This window comes from Rhinolophus sinicus, linkage group LG01 (assembly GCF_036562045.2).
Source record: "Rhinolophus sinicus isolate RSC01 linkage group LG01, ASM3656204v1, whole genome shotgun sequence".
Lineage (NCBI taxonomy): Eukaryota > Metazoa > Chordata > Mammalia > Chiroptera > Rhinolophidae > Rhinolophus > Rhinolophus sinicus.
The window spans coordinates 51,706,868-51,731,387 of record NC_133751.1 but is presented as its reverse complement, the minus strand read 5'-3'; the positions used below and the strand labels follow the sequence as shown (position 1 = coordinate 51,731,387).

Sequence of the window (24,520 nt, the reverse complement as noted above, 5' to 3'; positions counted from 1 at the left end):
ATCTTCTACTAGCAAGTGTTAAGTGGTTGTAGAAAAGCATTATTACCAAAGGTTTAGGGCATGCATATAGGGTTTGGGAGGGGAGTGGGAGACGCCCACTGGACAAAAATGGTTAAGATTGTGTGAAGGCGGACAGAGGCAATAGGACCTAGCTGGATCCACAGTAAAATGATCTATGAAAAGCTTCTGCGGAAGAGCACAGGGGTACGTGGGTCTGTGACACAAGGACCATGAGTGTGGCTTTCTGTAAGAGGTGGGAAGGAATGGTGATTAGGAGGTAGGGAGAGGAGATGGAGAGAATACAGCTCTTGTTTAGATGTGACACAAGAATGATGAGCATTAGAGAAAGAGTCTAAAAGCTGGCTTCAGCAAAAGATTATCATGTTAGGAAAAGGGTACATCTATTGGTTTCTAATTTAGCAAAGCAAACAGAATCCCCTATGTGCCGGGCTATGGAGAATATACAGAGTAAGAAGCTATGGTCATTGGCTTCAAAAGTTCACAGTCTAGTGGGAGAAAGAGACACAGATGAAGACACAGGTATTTTGAGAAAAATGGAATAGTCTAGGCACAAAGGTAAACAATAATATTATTCATATAACATGTACATATATATATATATATATACAACAAATGTTATATACATTATACACATAATATATAAAATCATATGAATAATAATACAAACTAAAATCATTAAGTGTTTGTAGGGAACCAGGCCCTGTGTTGAGCTCTTTACATGGATTATCTCAATTAATCTCTACAACCACCCAAGAAGATACCAGTTTCCCTTATGATGCCTGACATACAGACAAGGACACTGAGGCCCGGGGGTGGGGGGGATGAGGAGTTTATTAACCTGCCCAGTCACATGACAGAGAAGGATGGAGCTGGGATTCCAATTCCAGCCCAAGCTGTCTGACTGCACTGAGAGCTGCAGCCCCTTCTCCCTCAGCACTGCCTTTTCCTCCCAGCTTGTTTCTCTACCAGCACTCACTACTTTCTAATATTCTAAAGAACTTCAAAGGAAATATATAAAATCATATGGAAATTATATGGACCAGTCACATATAAATATATTAAATCCATTCAAAGGAAAGCTCCATAAGGCAAGGATTTTTGTCTGTTTGGCTCACTGCTTTCCTTATTGTTGTATCCTCAACAACTACCCTGTTTCCTCGAAAATAAGACCTAGTCGGACAATCAGCTCTAATGTGTCTTTTGGAGCAAAAATTAACATAAGACCAGGTATTATATTATTATATTATATTACATTATATTGTATTATATTATATTAGACACGGTCTAATAGTAAAATAGGACTGGTTCTTATATTAATTTTTGCTCCAAAAGATGCATTAGAGCTGACTGTCCGGCTAGATATTATTTTTGGGGAAACATGGTAGAATGGTATCTGGGACACAGTATATGCTCAATAATATTTGCTGAACAAATACACAAATAAATGTTAAGATATCTCACATTATCCTATTCTGCATCTCATAGCTAGGGGAAATGTCCCCAGGTGAAAACATTTAAAAGAAGAATGAGATGCACCATGAAAAGACAGAGAGGAAGATAAGAGAATGGAAAAAGTTATGTAGATAAAGAAAGACTGAAAAGCAGGTGGTAGGGAAGCAGATGGGAGGAATCGGGGTTGTTTTCAGGTCAGTGAGGAGAAGGACGATGAGAGAGATTTACAGTTCACATTCCAGCAAGCACTCAGCTCAGAACACACTCAAAGCGCTGAATTCACTCACGTAATGCTGTTACATAGTTGGAGAAAAGAATCTTTCCCCCACCCTACCATTTGGCTCCTGCCCTCACCTCTGGCTGAAGTGCAGGAGTCCCGATATTTTCTTCCTCTCTACTCCTCTCCCTGTTGTGGGAATGTTAGCCAGCTTAACTCCCACTTCCTGCAGCGCTGTCAGTGACCCAACAGCCTGAACCTCAGTCATTAAGTGTTTTACCAAGTACGAAATTGAGTCAGACTTATCTCCTTACCCAGGTTTCTGATTCAGCGGTGCAGAAACACCCTATGATGGAAATAGTCAAGTTTCCCTCCGAAGCTGCTGCTATTTTGTTTGTATTATTTATGTCAGCAAAGAAATAAATATATAGGGTGGTGTGCTGTGGGGTGGGAAATTACCGTCCAACCATCATGTGTCCAGGCAATATTATGTTTATACCACTATTATTCTAGCCTTGTTTCAAAAGAACATGCTGGGTTGGATGCCAGATCTGAGTTATACGTCCTAGCTCAATTATTCCCGTACTATACGATATGGACCAGTCACATATAAATCTTAGTTTTCTCATTTGAAAATGAAGATGGTATGAAAAGGGAGGTTAGTGGTTAGGTTATTTGGAAGTTCCTGTCAAATGTAATATTCTATACCATTATTATTAAAATTTCTCAAGTTTCTCATATAACCAATCTCTTTTCAATAGCCCAGTCAATGTATCTGGTTGCATTGTTGTTCTATATATGATTTCTCCTTTTTATTCATTTGCTTATTCAATAAGTGTTTTTTGAACAGTTATAGTGTGTGAAGAATTAAGTCTGTCCTAAATATGATGAGGCAAGGGGCAGGAGAAGATAGGATAGAATCCAACCATCATCAGGGAATTTCATATCTAGCAGTAGAGATAAAGAATATGCAACTAAATAACAAACAGACAAAACGTGACTGAGAATATCATAAGAGAATGGGAGTTCAGAGGAGAGAACTATGACTTTCAGCCAGGACAATTAAGGCAGTATCTTTTTAGAGCAAAAGGTACTTGAATTGGGTCTTAAAAGGTAGGATATATGCTGGTGGTGGTGGTAACGGGAAAACATGTTGATATACGGGTGGCGATGGGCAAGCATATTGCTAATATGAAGGGAGTATGAAAGAGTTAGGGGAAATAGAATTAGAAGTCAGATCATGGAGAACCTAGAATGCCAGTCCAAGATATCTAGATATTACTCTACGTGATAGATAGCATTTACATTGCACATTAAGCCACATTCCGGTTTGTATGTAGTCTTTGACCTATTAAAATGTCTATTCTAGGATACACTGACCATGTAGGACTAATAGGGCAGAACTTTCCAGATGAGACCTTGAACTAATTATTACTGAAAGTTAATGGGGCAAGATTCTACACTGAGGATGGCAGGATGTCTCTAATAAGTAAATCTGCAGAAACCAGAGAGTATTTTGTCAGCCTCACTATCCAATCCAAACATAAATTGGAAGCATTTGCAAGTAGCAAAAAAACCTCAGTGTATGAGAAAGCATGCGCTGCTCTCTCTCAGGAGTAACCTGTCTACTGGAGAGTCTGGATGTACTTGCAAGTGAACTGTTCTCTCCAGTCAGACCTCTGGCAGCTTCTTTGCAACCAAAATAAGTGATAGGCTGTAGAGTATGAACTGCACTCCATGTAGAGTGGCACATAAAGGCCCAGGGGAGGGGAGAGCTGGGGAGAGGCTGAGGGGGTGGAGAGAGGAAAGAGAGGAAAGAAAGGCCAGGTATGATTATGTCACCAGGTATCCTTGGTAACCACAAAACATCTTGTGCATTCTGCTTGAGAGTTCAGTGGCACATGGAGGAAAAACGTGCCCTACTTCTGTCAACATCAATAGCATGGGAACAGGACATCTCTGTGTCACAGTCAAGGTAAGAGCAGAGATTCCAAGGTCCTTAAATCTCAAGCATCTGGCAAAAAACAAACACAAAGAGTTGGAGTGAGTGCATGTGTGTCTGTGGGGGGTGGTGGGGTGGTAGTGGTTTGGAGTGTGGTGGTGAGGAAAGCTCTCACAGTGTAAAGTTCAGAGGGAGGGATTGTGAAGGTCCCACGGCACTGGGGTTAACTAGTTCTGAAGGCAGCATCAATCAATTCAAGGGCTGGGTGGATATCCTGCAAAGGAATGGCTCAACCCAAGTGGCTCACACTCTCCAAAGACAGGACATGAAGATACCCTTCTATCATCCTCAGTTTGGCAGACCACAGCTTCTGGGAAGAAAAGAAATGGACTTTGTGTGTCTACCAATGAGCATAGGAGTGTACTAATAATTATGGCTCATTTATAACTAGTACTTAGAAAACATTTATAACGTTCCAGGAACTGTACTGAGGTATAAGTATATACACATATTCACACATACATAGGTACTTAGATATGTAAACATACATACGCATACATGTAAATTACTATATATGTATGAAGATATATATATATACGTGTATACATATATATATATGCATGCACACTCACACACATTCTCATTTAATCCTCATACCAATCCTGTTATAAGATCTCTTACTATCCTCATTTTAGATAAGAAAACTAAAACACAATGAAAGTATGAATTTTGCAAGACCACCTACCTTGCAAAATGTGTGTGGTACAATGTGTATGGTAGAAGTGGAATTTGAACATAGGCAGTCAGTTTCAGAGTCCATGCTGGAGAAAAACAGGTGAAACTGACATGCATAAAGAAAAAAACATACTTTCACGTATGTGAGCTCCAGTGGGACACATGTGTGCATGCGTGCGCACACACACACACTCACACACACACACACACACACACATACACTCAAAGAAAGTCGGGCACTACTGCACCTACAAAGAAATGAAGCTCAGACTACAAAGGGAGCACAGATGGTCACCACTCTATGATTTTATCATAATGTAAAAAAGTCATTGATGATATTACTAATCAGTCTAACTTTGGTATATGGTTTTGTAGGTCATAAAGAACTTTCAAAATCAGACATTTACATAGAATGTGGTGGGGCAGCAGAGGCAAATGTTTTCTGCTTGTTGTGCAGCTGCCTCTGGTCACTTCAGCTGAATTTCTGTCGATCCATGACAGCAACATGATTCTCAGAGGTCCCCTCACTCCTCATTCCCACCACGCTCTCCCACTCCACTGTAGGGTTCTAAAGCTCAGTATGGCTTCAACACCTTGGCCTTTGAGGGCTAAATTTATGAAGGAGACTGGGAGCTTTCATTTGGAACTCATAGGAAGCCAGAGAAATGTGCCAAAGATGACACTGGACATATGGTACTTAAAAATGATTCTGACGGAATTCAGAATATAAGCATGCTCACCGATTCCACTTCTGTGGTGAATGCAGCTGACGTGCCATTCAGCACAAATTAACCCCTCCCTTGTGCATGCCAGGTTCATAATCTCGCCTGTGGTTCAAGGACAGCAGAATTCTCTGAGGACTGTACTAATCCCCGCAGCTCACAGAGCAGCTCAAGGAGATGCCACCCAAACTCAAACAGCAATTTTCAGAACTCAGGAAGGGGCTGTCCTTCTAGACCAGCGCTGTCCAACAGAACTCTCTGCAGTGATGAAATAGGTCTGTGCTGTCCAATATGGTAGCCTTGAGGTATCTGGGACGACTGATCATTTGCAATGTGGCTAGAGAGACTGAAGAGTTGAATTTTTCATTTCAAAAATTAAATTTTAAATGTTACTTAACTTTCATGCGTTTAAATAAGCCCCACGTGGCTAGGGGCTACCATCTCAGACAGTGCAGTTCTGAATCATCCGGACCAGCATATTCAGTTTACTCCTACCATGAGTCATCTCCTTACGATCTCAAGTCACCCAAATGAGTGAACGCACTTTTCAGAGGACAACACTGAGGCTACTGAAGATAAGTTACTTGCTCAAAAATCACACAGCCATTCCACAGCAGAGCTAGGATGACAATATAAACCTCTGATTACGCTGATCTTTCTCCCACTTATACATCTATTTCTGAGATGAAGTTACGATACAAATACTAAATAGATTATTGTGAAGCCAAATACCTCCGTGAACTGCCTATTTTCTCCTTAAAATTAATGACGATCGTAGTGGAACGTACTTAAGATCTAATGATTTTAAGAATTAGCAACAGCAACAACAACAAAAGAAGTCAGCTACAGAGATTGGACAGAATATAAAAATTTACAACTAACAAGTAACAGAATTCGTGAGTTGAAGACATAATTTGAGAATCCTATTAATTATTATTAATAAAAAATTATTATTAATAGCAAAGTCTTTTTGGACTAATAAAAAAAACCCGATAGACTCTTTGCTGACTACCATAATTCCACATCTTACCTCTGTTACTCGCTGACTTTAACTTCATTCATTCTTTGTCTTCAGATACTAAAGCAATTATAGATTGTCATAAAATCCAAAAGCATTTTAGAGTCATCGAAATGCCAAAAAGCCTCATCAAAACAAACTCTTTTAATCTGTTTTACTTGTTCCTTTTTTATTAACATTTATAGCATAGAAATTGTGTTTGTTTTTTCCTCCCCTCACCCAAATCTGTACCCAATAAGAAGTGTTTCCAATCTGGGATGCCAAGTTTCCATTCAAATCCCATTTTATTTTATATCCCTGGGTGAACCCTCCTTAAAACAAAGATTTACACTGACATGTGGATGGACTAACTGTTGAAACAGCGAGATGAACCACGCTTCAGCAATCTGAGCCCCCCAAGCTTTGGACGGGGACACTTCAAGGGAAAAGGGACAGCTTCAGCAAGGTCTGTGATGTTCTCTCTCTGCTTACTAGGGAAAGTTGTCTATGATCCTGAAGACATTTACTCTCACCTATCTCTTCTAGAAAGAATGAGAAATTTCACACTTCTTTGCTGCATTATCTTGATTATTATGCTGGCTTGCTCTTTTCTCGTTCATAGATTGGCTGGGAGTCTAAATGGCACTCTGGGAAGAAAATAATTAAATCATAAAATGTACAAGTAAGACCTTTACAGAAAAAGACATGCCATCTAACTTGTGCTCAAGACTTTGTACAGGACTGCTCTCCTCCTAAAAAGTCTACCCTAGATTAAGGCTTACATTTTTCTATACGGGGATTTACTTTGGAGGAATTTCACACTGACATAAGAAAGAATTTCCTGTACATATGGTTCCCAATTTTAGACACAATGCATTCCTGGAAATTTTATAAAGCAGATAACCAGAGGGAAAGCTGTGATTGTGCCTGCTTCTTTCATTCAACAAACAACTACGTCATGCCCGCTATATCCCAGGCAGAATGACAAGCTCTGCCCCGTCACATGGCCTAAAACATGACCTATGCATCAGAATGGGTAAGAACAGAAATAAGTTTATGAGGCTGTGTCAAATGAGTAAAGCAGCAGAGTGGTGAAAAGTGGGGATCTTTAGGACACTCTTTGGATCACTGGGTTTCAAACTTAATCATCTACTACTCACCCCAAACTGTGACAAATATGTTTTATGCCTGCCTTACTTTCCAAGCACACTATCAGCTTGGAAATTGTGAATATTTGCCATGTCCAACTTACATGACTCCTCCCATGGAATTTTCAGTGCTCTCATCAGTCTGCTGTTTCCTCTACCACTCTTGAGCCACTTCTGCCAGAGTTTGTCTCATACATTTCTGATGCTTTAAGCCTCCAAATTCAGGCTCACTTCTAGTCCAAGTAGATGATCGAAACTTTTTATATCAGAGAAGATGGTGTTCATATGCCACATTCCCCAGTATTTTTCCATGTCACCTCAAAGAGTCCCTGTTGTGATTTTATGACCTGCTGTAGCTGTCTCAGAGGCGGACGTGTACCAGTCATCTCCAAGATAATTGTCAATTAGTACGAACACTTTCAATGCCAAGGTTCAATGCTTCAGAACCCAGGGCAGTGCAGTATTAAGTTTTAAGTCTTAGGAAGAACAGAAAATCGTCATTCCTTCAAATGTCAGAAAGAAATGAGGCAACAGGGAGCGCTTAGAGAGCACCTACTCTCCTTCCTGTGGAAGAAAGCCCACATAGGAATAAATCAATGTCAGTTAATAATTCCCAAGGTAAAAATTGGATTAATATGCCCCAAAAGTTGTTTAGGATATTTTTTGCAAACAATGTGTAAGAATAAAAGAATAAGTAAATCACGATGTAACTGTGTTTATAAATGTTACACAAGTATTAAGAATTGAGTTCTTAGAGAATATTTTTGGGATTATACGGGAAAATGTCCTTGGAAATAAAACTGATTGGAATAAAAACAAATAGATATGTATTATAATCAACTTATACATAAATATGCAAATATATGTCAAGTATATAAGCATAAATATATAAATTTATATAATATAAAAACATACAATCATATATAGTCACATATATGCTTGCAATTTTGTTAATAACAGGAAAACTATTAGCAGGTTAGCTATTCCAAATTGCTTATAGTGATTAAACACTGAATTATGGGATTACAGGTGATTTTGAAATTTCCTTATCTTTTAAAAAATGTGTTTCTGTAAAAATGGTGGACAGCATAATGAAAAAGATTTAAACCAATAATTCTCAACATTGGAATCACCTAAAGAGCTTTAAGAAAACATGGGTGCCTGGAATCCACCTCGAGATATTCTGATTTATGTGCTGCCCTGGTATCAGAACTTTAAAAGCATCCAGATAATTAATCCTAAGGTTTAGCTATAATTGAGAACCACTGTTTTTAAACTGTTTCTTTTAACCATATGCTTTATTTATTTTAAATATACATGTTCAAAAAATAATTTGACTTATATTATAATTAAAAGTCACATTTATTAGGATTGTTGCAACTAAAATCCAAAAAAAAGAAAAAAATTAGAGACTACAGAGAGGAATGGAGGAGAGAACTGTACCAGAACCCTTTTAGGGGTTCAGTCTGTACAGTAAGATAGTTACTGTAGCGCAGTATTAAATTTAGGCTTGAGCTTCCTGGCAGCCAGGACAAAAAAGGAAACTTAACATGACATAAAAATAATTAATTTCTGTTAAAGAAGTTTAGGACTAAATTCTAAGACAAAATTATCTTGTATATATAAAATATTATACTGACATAGTGAAAAACAGCTTTAACATAGTTTCATAAAAAAATACAGAGACACCTTTTCTTATAGAAGTTTTTTATACTGATTTCTCATAATGGCCAAAGATAAAAAATAAAAGCAAAATGTAGTGTTAGATTTTAATTTTGTGAAAACATTTCAGTGGCAAACTGAGCTGTATGGTCTGGACTTGGATAATACTGTATATATTAAGAATAAAAAGGATTACTCAAGAACATTGAAAACTAAAATGTGTACCTTTTCCTTTGAACTTCCATATATCTGTAACACAGAAGTTAATTTCTCAGTTTAGTACTTTCTGATATGTAAATTGACCAGATTTAGAAAATTTAGGTTGAAATATGTTGCGGAGAGGAGTGTGGTATGGAGAAAGAAACACAAACGAAAAATATAATAATTCACCCCAGCACATATAAAAGTGGGTTTTTGAGCAACAATATTTGATATGAGCTTTCGAGAACTGCTTTCCACCTTTTATACCAATTAGCACACACAGGTTCACGAAGACATAAATAAAAAGACACGCATACACGTAATACTTACTGTATTTTAGTAATAACTTCCAAAGTATATTTATAAACATTTGGCATGAAATTTTCAACTTGAGTCTCCTCTGGTCTTTAGTCAATTGCGCGCACACACACACAAGTTTACAGGGCAGCAAAACACACCAAGGAGGATATAGTAAAGAAGTTCTGAAGTGGAAATATTTTTGACCTTTAACATAGAAGCAATTGATTTATTGCTAACAGTACTTAATGTGATGGCTTTAGAAATGTGCTTACCACACTTCCTTGGGAGAATCTGCTAAAAACAAAACTGACCCCATTACACAACAGGGAAAATAACTCCAGAGTCTTGGGGAAGATGCATGAGTAGTTGAAGTCACAGACACTGTGTAACCTTTGGAAACCTCTAGTCTGCGTTAAGTTAGAGCAAAAGCTCCCTTTACAGATAATATGGCCATATAAACAAACAAATGTGTGTTTGTGTGTGTGTGTGTGTACAATTAAATACCTTTAGGCAGTTAAGTCAGGTTTGGGCATGCTACTCGAGTCCTCACAAACCTTCCTGTTGACCACCAGAGGTGAGTGCACCATTCAGGACCCTCCACGAACCAGCACTAAATTATCTTTCTACCTTTATTTACTACTTCTGCCCTTGGGCATTCCTGCTCCCCTGGCCGAATCATCACCACACATGTGTTGATATTTTCCACCTCTAATCCTGGGCTCAGGGTCTTCAATCTTTCCCCTCCTTTCCACCCAACATTACGTGTCCAAGACACTATTCAGTCTTTAAGATCCAGCTTCCACCTCCTCTACAAAGTATTCCCTGATGTCCTAGTTAGAATATATTCCTTTCTCACCCTATTTTATATTTCTATTATAACACCCTTCAAATTCAGCATTTATATGTTTATTTATTTATTGCTAGCTACATAGGCTTTCTTATTCCTCTTACAAACTTCCAGAGGACAGAGCCTTGTGGTATGGGTCTTCACAGCACCCTGCAGTGAGGCATACAATAGGTATTCAGTACATATTTAAAAAAATGTATTTAGCTTTCTAAGACCAGGCCAATCAAAGAGTGTCATACAGAAATAACAGAGATGGCAAAAATTTCATAAAGTATACACATACACAAATAACATGTGTTGCAACTCTTTAGAGACGAGGGAAAAGAAATCCTTAAATTATCATCAACTGAATTCTCACAATTATCAGACAATTATCCTCATGACAAATTATCTTCTCTTCCTACAACCCAAGCTGGGTTGAAAACAGATGCTGACCATGAAAATACAAGGCTGGGAAAGAAGTTGGCATGCATTATGTGTTTATAAGATGTCAGGAGCTTCACATTTATAATCCAATGGTAACACTACAAAGGAAAGACGTATCCCTGTATTTTTTTTTTTTAATTTTTTAAAGAAACTGAGTCTCAGAAAGATCAAAGATTTGCCCAAGGCCACATTGTTAGAAAACAGTACATACCCTGGGTTGTACAACTACAAAATCTGTACTTTTTCCACTCCGAAGATTAAAAAGAGAGTGATTCTCATACTACCTTATCTTTTTTTTTTTTTTTTTTTTTTTGCAGGGCTTTAGACTAACGCCTGTCCAACTGACAGGAATGACAAAACCCTGGATATTGGTTAGAGACTTAAGGAAAGCAATAGCTCCGAGGGAAAACAGCAATAGAAACGATTACAACACTCAAAGAAAACGGAAATTATAAAATGGAGCATGTATATTTCTATCACCTATTAAATAGTTCTGTTAGATTACACACGTTCTATGTCATTAGTCACAAAAAGGCATCAGTAGATGTACTAGAAAAATGAAGAGAACATTGATTAGAAGTCATGAGATTTGGATCGCAGAACAGAAAACCATGAATTTGCTGTGGTATCTTGAGCAAGTCATTTTCTGCACTGGGTGGTTGTTTTTGTCCATTCGTTCAATAAAGCAGTTGATTACACATGTTCTCTCAGCCTGAGGCTACTAACTGATAGGCCTACAAGATCTCACTAACGATGAAAAGAGGTTCTGCTCAGGCCTGGACTCTGAACTTTATTTGATGTGCATTGGTTTATGATCCACACCACTTTCCTAAAAGCGTTTATTGCTCATTGAAGATACTAAGTTCAGAAGAAATTACAAAAATGTAAACTCGTAAAATACATGTCTGAGTCAGGCGAACCCTTTGCTGGTTTCCTCTGAAGTGAGCCCAGGCATCGAACTGTACTGTAGTATCTGTTTCTTCAACTTCAGGTTAGGATTTGGAATTTCAGTTTGAGACGAACACAGGATCTGGTTTTCCATTTTTTGATTATGCTCGTATACAAAGTGACATCACAACGATTTTGAATTCAAGCAGAACTCCTCTCCATCCCACAGCCCACAAGAATTTTTACAGGGCTGGGTTTTTGTTTTGGGGTGGGGAGTGACAGTAGCAGCAAACATACTCATAAAATCAAGAAGGTGTGATGTGCTGCAGAAAAGGGATAAACTGCCAGGAGCGGCAAGAATGGGAAAACCTAGCATCCTAATTGAAACAGCTGCAGAAGAGGCATGCAGTTTGTTATATTCATTTGTGTGTCTCATACTACAGAGCTAAGTGGTTTAGCAGCTCTTTTGAAATCTGAAAATGGGTTTCCCATTCATTGAGAGCTATACATTGACTCAAACTAGCTCTTGTTGAGAAAGTCATGTGGCAGTTCATTGCGCATTGTACAATGGAGTCTGCACCCGATTTTGAGAAAGCTCTGTGAAAACAGGGTAAGTGCTCCTGGAAGGATCTGTAGAACTGCACCAGCGTTTACTCCAACCCCAACACTCTGGAAGCCAGGGCCCACAACACAGGGTGTTCTTACAAACTATTACAGAAAATGAAGAGATGACAGAAAATGGACACGTTTGACTTAAAAACTTTATGTTGGCTTCTGTAGTAGTTTATTTCAAACTTATTTGAAAACAGTCCTGTCTTTTCAAGGAGTCAAATTATCCCCCCTTGGTTATTTACAAGTGGCTGTTTCCATGCAAGAATCAAAAAGGCGAAAGAACACCAGGCACCGCTTACTTCTCACTGCTTAGTCCTGAGGGAGAAGAAAGAAGAGCAAAAGTAGCTTTTCCTCTATCAGGGAAGGGGTTGTTATCAATGTTTTATAAATAATTCAGATGACTGCAGTACCCTGCCCCACTGAGTGCTAAGCACTATGCTAAATTTTGATAAGATTTTCACAGTATTTAGGAACACAAGATTAGCTAGTATATATAACTCAGTTTTGGCTTCTCAAATACATTCAAGTTCTGTTCACTCCCCAGCAAGTAAATACAAAACATTAATTTGTTTGGCAATGGCTCCAAATGGCACAGGATTTCAGAAGAGGGGTAGAGTAAATAAGAGGAAAACTTTCGTTAATGTTGACTTTAATATATATGGAGAGAAGTACAAGCTCTGCCTGATTTAGGAGGTGGAACTGGAAGAGCAAGTCAGAAAAACTTCTCAGCAGATAAGAAGGAGGCATTTGTGCTGGCTTAGATAAAGAAAGTAAAAGGAATGACTATGAGGTACAAAAGTACCTGTGGAAAATTTTAGAGTTTATCAGTAATAGTATCTGATTTCTTATCGATTATATCATTTGAAGACAAAGTCAAAAATAGGCAGAAACTTTACTCAGTTAAAAAGAGAAAAACAACAAAACAAAACAAAACAAAAAAAACTCCTGTGGGCAGGATATATATTTTTCTTTTTTTTTTTTTTAAGTGAAATTTACTTTTGGATTCTCTCTAAACAGAATGCAAATAACGTAAGTGATCTATTGATGCGAAGACCTTTAGTAACCACATATGCTTCCCTGTGGCCTGTAGGAGCCTACCTGCAGCCCCCTATTGGCTTGAGGCAGAGACAACAGCTAGTCTACCCTGAACAGTTGCCAAGGGAACAGCCAGCGTTTTATGACATTATGGTTGGATTACGGGGAAATAGACTGGCCTGTAACAATGCCAGGAGAAGACTAGCTGCTTGGAAAATCACGATGATTAACCAGTTTTCTTTCAAAACATGCACACAACAACAGAAAATTCAAACCAACGCATTTGACCATGAAAACAATAGCTTTTTCAACAAATCCACTGTGGAGTCCTCGCTTAAACATAAAAGTCAATTACTGCTTCTTCATTTTTTATTTTTTAAAGCAGTTAGAATTCCTTGTTATTTTTGTCTCATTCAGAGATATAATCTTAAACCCAGACTTACATTATTTTAACCAACATCAGCCGGAAAGGAAACAAGGTTGTCGAAGTGCTTTAATAACAAACCTATACCTGGCTTTATAGTCCTTGAACACCCTGACTCTCTTCACAAAATACCCTTGGGAATAGATGCAAAGTCTAATTATGCCTGTATCACATCAGTGTGTTTATGGAAATGCCACAAAAAGTTCCAGGTGGCCTAGGACTGCCCTGAATACAAGGGATAGGCTTGGATTTGGAACTAACTCCAAATGGCATAACAAAGCTTCGTTACCCATATGGTAGATATCAGCGTGAAGGGTTAGGGGCAATAATTCTAGTCCATTGAATAAGTACTCATCCAGCGCCTGGATCTTTGTAGATGTTTAACACATGTTGGCTGAAGATAATGACAACTAGTATCTATTAAAGCTCTTACTATGTGTGAAGCACTGAGTTGACTGCTTGGCATGTGTTTTCTCATTTAATCGTCACAATTACCGAAAGGGAGGAAGATACATTATCATTGTCCCCATTTCACAGATACGGGCACCAAAGCTTGGAGAGGGGGTAGAGTAATGTTCCCAATACGCCACACAGCTCATGAACAAGGACATCTGTCTTCTGAGGCCTGCCTCTAAGGCTGAGAGACTAAAGCAATGCAAACCTACCTGCCACAGTGGGTGACAGATGAACCACACGTTGTTCCTGTCATCTAAGAGCTTACAAAATAGTCTGCATTTAAGTGCATATGTGTGTGTACACGTGCACATGAAAACGAAAGAGGGGTGGAGAATAACACACGTGTGCAGGCAACTCTCATTCAAGCCAGAACAAATCTGATACAGCAAGACAGGAAATAAGAATTCGGGGAACAACAAAGAATAATTCTAATCCCACTTGACCTGGAGGAAGCCATTTAATTTATTGGAAGGGGAAAATATGGAGTCCAGGTGAGGAGGCAGTTGAGTGGAATTTCAATTACTAGAAGTGAATAAAAAGATGAATCCTCTAGCCCAGAGCCACTGCCACGAGTGTGGACTATAATACTGTGAGGGTATAAAAAGAAAGGGGGAGGGAAGATTATAAATTTACTCCTAGGGTACTAATGATCTCCACGTCTACTTCTGAACTGAGTCAGTGCCATATGAATCATACTGGTGAAGTGAGGTTGTAAAATTGCTCCCAAGCTGACTCCTTATTGTGGCTTGTCTTCTCAGTTACTATCTCGGTGCATATTTTGGAGCAACCTTCTCATCTATTCAATGAGAGAGCTAAACCAGATGATCTCTCAACTAAGGGCCCCTTAGCATTTCCTAAGGTGATATTGGGATGCACTGTTCATAATAAATAAGTGTTTGTTAACCAAATTCCCTTGGTTAACTAATTCCTATAAAATAAGCTAGATTTTGCCCAAGAGAGTCCTTGAACTCTGAAATAGCATGAACCTTGTGGAGCTCGGCAGTTCCAAGGGGCAGAATGTAGCCTTTGTGTGTTATCTAGTATTACATGGCTGTGAGCTTAAAAATACAACTAGAAAACAGCCTAGAACTCACCTGACACATAGTAGGCACCTCGTGTTATACTGAATGAACAAATGGGTACTGATTAAAAATGCATGTTCTGAAGGCATTACTTAGAATTAAATTTTACCGTTACCCACTAGCCTTTTAACTTAACAGTAACCTACTTTTCTCTTTCACTATCAAGTAAATGATCATAATAATGATACTGACTTAATAGATCACTGGTACAATTAAATAAGATCAAGCACACAAAGTACGCAACAGAAAAACTAGCACAGAATAAAGCATGCATTAAGTGATATTACCAAAGAATTCAGAGGGACATGCATGATTGAATAAATGAGTGTTGGTGTTACCGCAATTAAATAACCAAGGAATTTTTAATCTCAGTAGAGACTAGAAAATTCATGAATATGAGACTATATGCAGCATATAATTTCTTTTGCTCAAAGACCATATTTTAATCCAATTCATGAATTCTGTTTATATCTGTGTGGCACAAGTCTGTAAGCTCTAAATGTTACATCTGTTACCAGGACTGGCTCTAGAAATGGAGGGAAACAATAGAAAACTTCACACTGATACAGAAGCTATGTTTTGTTCATGATCACCCATCAATTTCCTATTCATTTGGGTTTATTTGCCTCCCCTTATTCTGCCCTCACTGACTGATACTTTAATTTAATGAGAGAACATAAAGAACATAAAGAGAAGTATAAATTTTTCTCTTGATTCAAACTTGTGCCTATAACATTAGATGTCTGGAGTAAAATTTATTAGCTGTAATATACAAAAATAGTAAAATATAATTAACTTCCAGGGTGGAGGGAATATTAAAAATTACGAATGTAAAAGGAAAAAAAAATGTCACTCTGGGGTTCATCACTTTAATTATTTATAATCACATCTATAAAAAACACAATAATCTACCTCATCAGTGAACATTTTGGAAACGACTTGGTTTTTTAAATATAATCTTAAAAATCCTCAATATGCACAAGAGAAAGGGAAAAATAAACACAGATGCAAAAGAAACAAACTAAATTGTGCTTTTTTTTTTTTGGTCTTCCTAATAATCTTTGCAAATTCCTTTAAAGTACGCATTTAGATCTTTTTATGTTCTGATTATATTCACCATTAAAACACTGGGCAAAATCCACCACAGCTACCATTGTGGAATTGGAGGTTTATGCTATCTGCAAGAAGATTTCAGAAGCTCTGGTTGCATGAAGAATGCTGTCTGCCCACTGGCAGTGCAAGAACCAATGAAAGGAACTGGGAAGTATTATAAAGAAGGATTTTGTGGCTGAAACACAGAGAGGAAAAAGACAGTAACCATAATTCTCCAGATTTTACTTTATTCCCTGTTGCCCAGATTATCATCTGTCTAAGCTACTCTTGATTTTGAAAAACAAACATATTTACAAAATAGTTAGAAACTTGCTCACCCTTGCCCTTGAACAGGTCAGAAGAAATATAAAGGAATGGGAATTTTTTTTCGTTATTTTCACAAAGACCCACAAAGTACACCACACAAAGTTTCACGAAGAGTGAAGAGATGAGTAAGATAATGTTCCACCACTAAGAGCTTTGAGTATAGTGTGTGTTGGGGGAGAGGGTTCAACAAGTATATATCTCTCAGCAGAGTGCAAACTTGGCAAGTCCTCTTTCTGGCTTCATCTTTCCCATCTGTAAGTGAGAATTCTGGAACACGTGACCCCTACGGCTCCGCCATTCCTTAATATGTGAGTCAAAGATTATTTCTTCCAGGGCAAAAGACCCAGATATCCTCCCTGATTTCTATAAAATCAGGACATATGTTTCTTTCCTGGCATAATGACTCTAAGTTCTATGAAATCTCTGAAGATGACTCCAAGATAAAATTTCTGTAGGACGTTGATGATGATAATGATGGCAACTAGCATTTCTTGAGCTATTAAGATAGGCGTGGCAGTGCATTATTTAATTTATGTCAATATTAAGATTATTTACATTTTTAGAGTAAGGAAGACTGATTTTTACCAGCTAGAATAGGCAGAACTAGAATTCAAGCCCAAATCTCCAGATTCCAGTTCTTAGCTGATATATACATGACTACACTTCAAAATGAAGGAGAATTAACCATTTCAGGCCAACAAAAATAGAGAGGGTATTAATTTCCAGCAGACCTACACTGCAAGACATTTTAGAGGAAATTCTTTCAGCAGAAGGAATATGATACCAGACAGAAACCTGGATTTACGCACATAAAAGGGAGAGTTCTGGAAAAGACTAAATAAATAAACTTTTCATATTTTTAATTGCTCTAAAAACTGTCTAAAACAAAATCTGCAGCAATATGTTGTGTGTTTATAGCATATCTACAAGTAAAAAGAATGACAAGGGCACAAAGGATAGCAAAGGGATTGGGAGTATACTATTATAATGTCTTGCTACTGTGCATATAATGATATAATATTATTTGAAGGCAGACTCTGGTTAACTAAAAATGTATTTTGCAAATCAAAGAGCAACACTAACATTAAAATCAAGAGTATAAATGACAAACATAATATTGTGAAAAATACACAATCTAAAGAAAGGCAGAAAAAAGAATGGATAGAAAAATTTTAAAAAGCTAACAAGATGATGAATATTAACCCAACTATATCAGTAATCTATAATTACAGTCACGGGTTTCAAAAACCCTCTCTCAGTAACTGGGTAAGCAGATGAAAGCCAGTGAAATAGAGAAAATTGAACAATATTATCAGTGAACTTAACCTAATTGACACTTAACACTCAACAACAGAATACAAATACTTTTGAAATGCATGGAACATTCACAAAGATAGACCATAACCTGGGACATAAAACAGACCTTAACAAATTTAAAAGAATTGAAGTAATACAGAATACTATGTTCACATATCATAAGGAAACAAACTAGATGCCATTAACAGAAAGGGATGAAAAATGAACCCAAGTATTTGGAAATTAAACAATACACTTCTAAATAACCCATGGGTTAAAAAGAAATCACAAGAGAAATTAGAAAATATCTTGAATGAAAATCAAAGCACAACATATCAAAATTTATAGGATAGAGATAAAGCAGGGCTTCCTAATTAAATGTTCATATTAGAAAAGACAAAAGACTTCAAATCGATGATTGAATCTTTAACTTTAAAGAAACAGAGAAGAGCAAATAAAACCCAAGGCAAGCAAGAAGAATGAAATAATAGAGCAGAAATCAATGAAATAGAGAGCAGAGAAACAATAGAGAAATCTATGACAACAAAAGCTAATTCTTTTGAGAAAAAAATAAAATTGATAAACTCTATCCAGACTGATCAGGAAAAAAATTAGATAAGACATAAATCATAAATATCATGCATGAAAGGTGGAACAATACCTCAGTACCTACAGACATAAAATGATAAGGGAATACTGTAAACCACCATGGTGCCTACAAATGCAGCCATTTAAATTAAATAGTCCAATTTCTTGAGAGATGTAAACTGCTAAAGTTCACTTAAGAATAAATTAAATTTGCAGATAAAAGCCTTCTAACAAAGAAAATTCCAGGTCCAGATGGCTTTACCAGCAAAGTCTGCCAAACATTTAAAGAGTAATATCAATCCCCACAAATTCTTCCAGAATATAAGCAAGGAGGGAACACTTGTCAATACCTTTTATGATGTTAGCATTACCCTGACACCAAATCCAGACAAAGAGACATTACAAAAAAGAAAACTACAGTTGAACTTTGAATAATGCAGCGATTAGGGATTCTGACCCCCTCCACTCTCCACACTGTCGAAATTCTGCATATAACTTTTGGCTCTCCAAAAACTTCAGTCCTCCTTCAGTATCCACAGGAATTGGTTCCAGGACTCCATCCTCTGCCCCATAGCAAAATCCGCATATGCTCAAGTGTCTTCTATAGAATGATGTAGAACAATGCATACAGTTGGTCCTCTGCATCCCACTGCAAATTGAAAGTACTGTTTCTGATCCACAGGTGGGTGAATCTGCAGATGTGATTCCCAGGGATACAGAGGAGGGATGACTGTATATTTATTGAAAAAAAAAAAAAAATCACATATAAGCGGACCCATGCAGTTCAAACCTGTGTTGTTCAAGGGTCAACTGTATATATCAACATCCCTCATGAATATAGATGCAAAAATCCTCAACAAACTACTTGCAAATTAAGTCCAACAATATATAAAATGATTAGTACAACATGACCAAGGGAAGGGTTATCTTGGGAATACAAGGCTGATACAGAATTATAAAAATTAATGCCATTCACCATGCTAATAGGCTATAGAAGAAAAATATCATTGCTATATCAACTGAAGAAGAAAGTCATTTGACAAAATTAAATACTCTTTCATGATTAAAACTTTCATAAAACTAGGAATAGCAGGAGACTTACTCAACTTGATAAAAAAATTGTACAATAACCCTACATCTCACATTATACTTAATGGCAAAAGACTCAATTCTTTTCCCTAAGACTGAGAAAAAAACAATAATGTTCACTGTCACTACTTCTATTCAACATTGCACTGGAGGACCTAGACAGTGCAATAGGACAAAAAACAAAAATGGCATAGATTTGCACGAAAGAAATGCAACTGTTTCTATTCACAGAAAATATGACTTTTTCCATTAACCAACCCTCCATGTTGGAAAAGAAGCTCTTAGAATAAATTACTTTAATAAGGTTACAAGATACTGGGTCAATATACAAAAAACAAACAAACAAACAAAAAACACTCATCGGGTTTCTCTATGACTGCCATTTAATAGTCTTTTCCCTTGTGACTCAGGTCTTCATATATAAAATAACCTTCAACTAGGCCATTTTGGTTCCTTGCTTAGAAGCAAGTGTTACTTTGATGTTTGTTAGGTTGAATTTAGTTGGTTTAATATTTTATACTTAAGATTGAAAGAATAAGTAATTTGCATTTGTCATTAATTCTGTAAATTGAGATTAAGTTAAACCTCACATAATATAATAAGATGCTCTTTAAATGGATCCTTAAAAAGGACCTATAAGGGTTCGAAAAGATCAGTGTTCTTTTCCCAAAATTACCTCTCTGATATTATCTCCAACCACTCCCCAGTTTGCTCACTTATTCCTGGTTTCTCTGGCCCCTCTGATGTTCCTCCAACACTGAAGGCACACTCCTGATGTAGTCTTTAGCACGTAGCATCCTGCCTCACATTTTCAACTTACCCCTCCAAGATCACCTGCTGGAGGAAGTCTACATGACCACCCAATTAAAAATTGCAACCTCCATGTGTATTGCACTCTTGGTTCCTCTTACTGTGCTACTCTTCTTTCCACTGCATATATCACTTTCAAATATGCCACATAATTTACTTTTATGTTAGGTTTACTGTTTGTTGTATGTGTTTTCATGCTAGAATGTCAGCACCAAAAGGCAGGGATTTCTGCTGTTTTATTCTCTGATGTATCCAAAGACCATGGAATATCTGCTGAAAGAACTGAATGAATAATTGTGAAATGACTCTAGATAAGCAGAATTTTTTTTTAAAGGAATAAAGGAGATTTTTGAATACGCAAGAGTAAATTATCTTGTATTATAAATATCCACCACTTTTCCATTTAAAAAAATCTTTTTTGAATAAGTCTTTGAATAAACATGTTATAAGTCTTATTTAATGATTCAACTGGTGCAAAAAAGTCCTGTAGATGACTGCAGAAATTAGGCCCTTCTTAAAAGAACACATAGAGAGAAGCATTCAAAAGAATGCCCTCAGGCTATTACCTTGGTATTTAGAGTTATTACTTCACTCTTATTTCACAGAGAATGAAAGAATGAGAGCCACAGCTACATTCTTTTATTTTTTTCCTTTCAAATCTAAAAAAAAAAGAAACTGGGAAAAACATCAAGCCCATTTCAGAGGAGACCAGAGCTACAATATCAATGCTGGTCTACATGATATGGGGATATGCTAAAAACAAAACACATTTGATTACCATAATGACTGTTCAAACTAGCAATTCTACTTTTAACACACAATAAAGGCAACAGATACTTGGATTGTTCTTTACATTTTTAGAAGATGCTGTGTTATTCACAAACGGTGAGTATATTCGTTATACCACCAACTCTTCCCTAGTCAACATGACAATGCATGCCTTAGTATTTTCCTTGAAAGAGAGAAGAAAGAAGGGAGATTCAAAGATGTATAAAGATCTGCCCAAGATTAACCAACAAAGAATGGCAGAGTGGGGAAGAGTATATTGCACTAAGAATCAAGACACTACTGATCTGGGTGCCACTCCGTTATTAATTAGCTGAGCACCTGCAAAGGTTTACTCTCCACTTAAAGAATTGAAAGCTTGGCCCAAAAAGCTACTAACAACTGTGGGCAGCCAATTCCTCCTGGACCTTGAGTTAGCAGAGTCCTCAAATGAATGCATCATCTATAGACTAAATAAAATAATGGATATAAACAAAGAAATAATCATCAAAATAATAATAAGTAAGCCCTAAGCATTAGCGATAGATATATCATACTTCTAGTTTCAAATATATGTTCAAGTTATTGTAAAGAGTAAAACACATATTAGTATTAAGGTATAGAATTTGTGAAAGCTGTCAGCATTTTATATATGTCAATATATATTGACAGTATAGTTTGATACATGTGTATGAAATAAAATAGGAACTTAACATTTCATCTCTCAGGGCTCTTTCAATTTGAAAATGCTAAATTGCAGAGACTGAGACAGATCACTTTATGACAAATCTAGGGCTCTTTCTCCCATAGCATTGTGGTGTTTTTTGGACATCTTTTTATCTCCAGGAACCTTTATTTAGTCAAGCCCAAAGCCCAACATGAAATATGGGTTAAAAATGGGCTGCCATTTTTTTGAACGGTGTTTGTGTGTGGCTAGAGTAAAGAATGGGAGGTAGAGTCCTGGAGATCTCTGCCAACCAGGCCTCTTCTCCCCACTCAGAGCCTTCACCAAGGAACCCACAGGGTTCTATGGAGCAGTTTCAAAATAACCACTGACAAAAGGTAGAACATAAATTCCAATACAGTAATAAGAAAAACATGAATAACCCCATCAATGAAATGGACAAAGGTGCTCTTTAGTCTCGGCCATGAAGCACGATGACTAAGTGAACTCATTCGGAAAGTGTCACAATAAGACGCATATATTATGCCACCGCTGTGGCTCTAAGTCCTACCACCTTCATAAGTCTACCTGTGGCAAAGATGGCTACCCTGCCAAGCAAAAGAGAAAGTATAACTGATGGTAAAGGCTAAAACACGAAATACCACTGGGACTAGTCAAATGAGGCACTTAAAAATTGTACACCACAGATTCAGGCAGGGATTCCATGAAGGAAAAACACCTAAACCCAAGAGTGCAGCTGTTGCAGCATCCAGTTCATCTTAATGATTGCAACGATTAGTCGCACAATAAATTTTCTGATTTAAAAAGAAAAAAAAGAGAAATGAACTAAGGATATAAATAGGCAAGTGGCTACTAAGCATATGAAATGATGCTAAACCTACTAAAAATTATAAAAAACCAAAAGAAAATGAGATCCTATTTTTAGACAACCTTTTTCCTATTTTCAGACAATCTTTTTGGCAGAAATTGAAAAGGTGAACATGTTCAAAGTTAGTAGGAGTGTGTGGCATTAGATAGTCTTACCTTTGAGAAGAATGATCTGTTACCCCCCTTTTTGAAGGGCTATTTCAGTAGGTATCAAAATAAAATGGTAATGACCATACATTTTTGACTCAGCAAGCTCATTCTAAAAATCTATCATACAGAAGTTCTCAAAATTGCATAAGGATAATTGCATAAAGATGCTTGCTTTTAATGGAAAAAAGAAAGAAAGAAAAAAAGAAAGAAAGAAAGACTGTAAATACCCACCGGCGGAGAAATGACTATTATGGTTCATGCATCCTATAGAATACTATAGCATCATTAAAAAGACAAAGGTAAACCCATATGTCCTATTATTTACAGAAAGATGCCAAACATACCCTGTCTGGGCTGGGGGAGGGGGTGTGAGGAAGCAACATGCAGAACAATATGTATACTACTGTCTGTGTGTATACATATGCAAATATATGTGTTTATATTGCATTAAATTTCTGGATAATGGAATTAGATACAAAGAACTCTTAATAATGGCTTCCTCTAGGGAGAGAAATTGAGAAGAATTCCACTTTTTATTTTAGATATTTTTGCATAGTTTGATTTTTTACTAGCAGGTAAATTACTTTAATTATTAAAAAAATAAGAATTCTGTATTGCATAGCATGCTACTTTTCTACACATAAGTTGCTTTAATGAGGAAACTTAAGACTAAATTACACCTAAGTGCAAGATAGTATTCTGAATCCCACCTGTGTACCCCTTTTCTGGTAAAGCCTTTAAAATGAAGGGGGTCGGCACACTATGTAGGAAGTTCAGCACTTACACATTTTGAAGACAGAACCCATCAAAATACTTCTGATGATGGAAAGAAAAAGGATTTCAATAACAATAGCACAGGATTTCGTGGCATTAATAAAGAACTTCCTTAAAACAGTAAGTCACTGTCAAAATAATTAACAGGGTGAAGAGGACATGCAAATGAAAAGTAGTGAATATTGAAGCCTGGAAGTTTGCAGTGACCCCCACATCACGCTCCCACAATTCTTGAGAAAAATATCTCCGAGAAAAAGTGGATCAGCATACAAGCCCATAAAAAAGAGAGGTTTACATTTTAAGTTGTTTTGTATCTGTTGCAAATATAAAGGTTAAACTGGTATTAAAAGAACCAGTAATTCTTTCTTACTAAATTTTCATCCAAAGATAGAGTAAAATAGTCAAAATGAAGTGAAGTTCTTATTAACAGAAGATGTTGTCAGAGTTAAAAATCTAACTGGCTGAGTAGAGCTTTTATTTATTTATTTTTGAGCTAAAGGTGATGTTGTAAAATTGGAACCTTCTCACTTTGCCAGACTGAATGAAAACCTGTTAAAAGGCAGTTGACTAATTCTGGATTATTTTTATTATTGAGACGACTTGGCTTACACTGAAGGGAAAAGGAGCAAAACAACTACACACATGTAGTTGCACAAGTAATTAAATAATTATTCATCACAAATAGTTAATCACCCTTTTAAGTGAAGAGGGCAGAACCCAAGCTGCAGCTGTATTTTCCAATGCTGAGCAAGAACATTCACCACCAAGTGACAGAGTTCATACATTCTAAACATGTAAAGGCTCCATAGAGGGTGAAATCCCTTCTCTTAGGCATCATTCCCTTGTTTCTATTCAGCATCATCCCAACTTGGGCTTCCCAAGTTATTGTAAGTGTTTGACCCAAGGAAGG

General features: G+C 37.0%; 1 protein-coding gene and 1 pseudogene across 20 annotated transcripts in view; one reads left to right on the top strand and one right to left on the bottom strand.

Moving 5' to 3' along the window:
- LPP (LIM domain containing preferred translocation partner in lipoma) overlaps positions 1-24,520 on the bottom strand; it is a 650,163-nt gene that overhangs the window by 58,035 nt on the left and 567,608 nt on the right. The window lies entirely within an intron of this gene.
- LOC109458439 (large ribosomal subunit protein eL37) lies at positions 453-22,581 on the top strand (annotated as a pseudogene).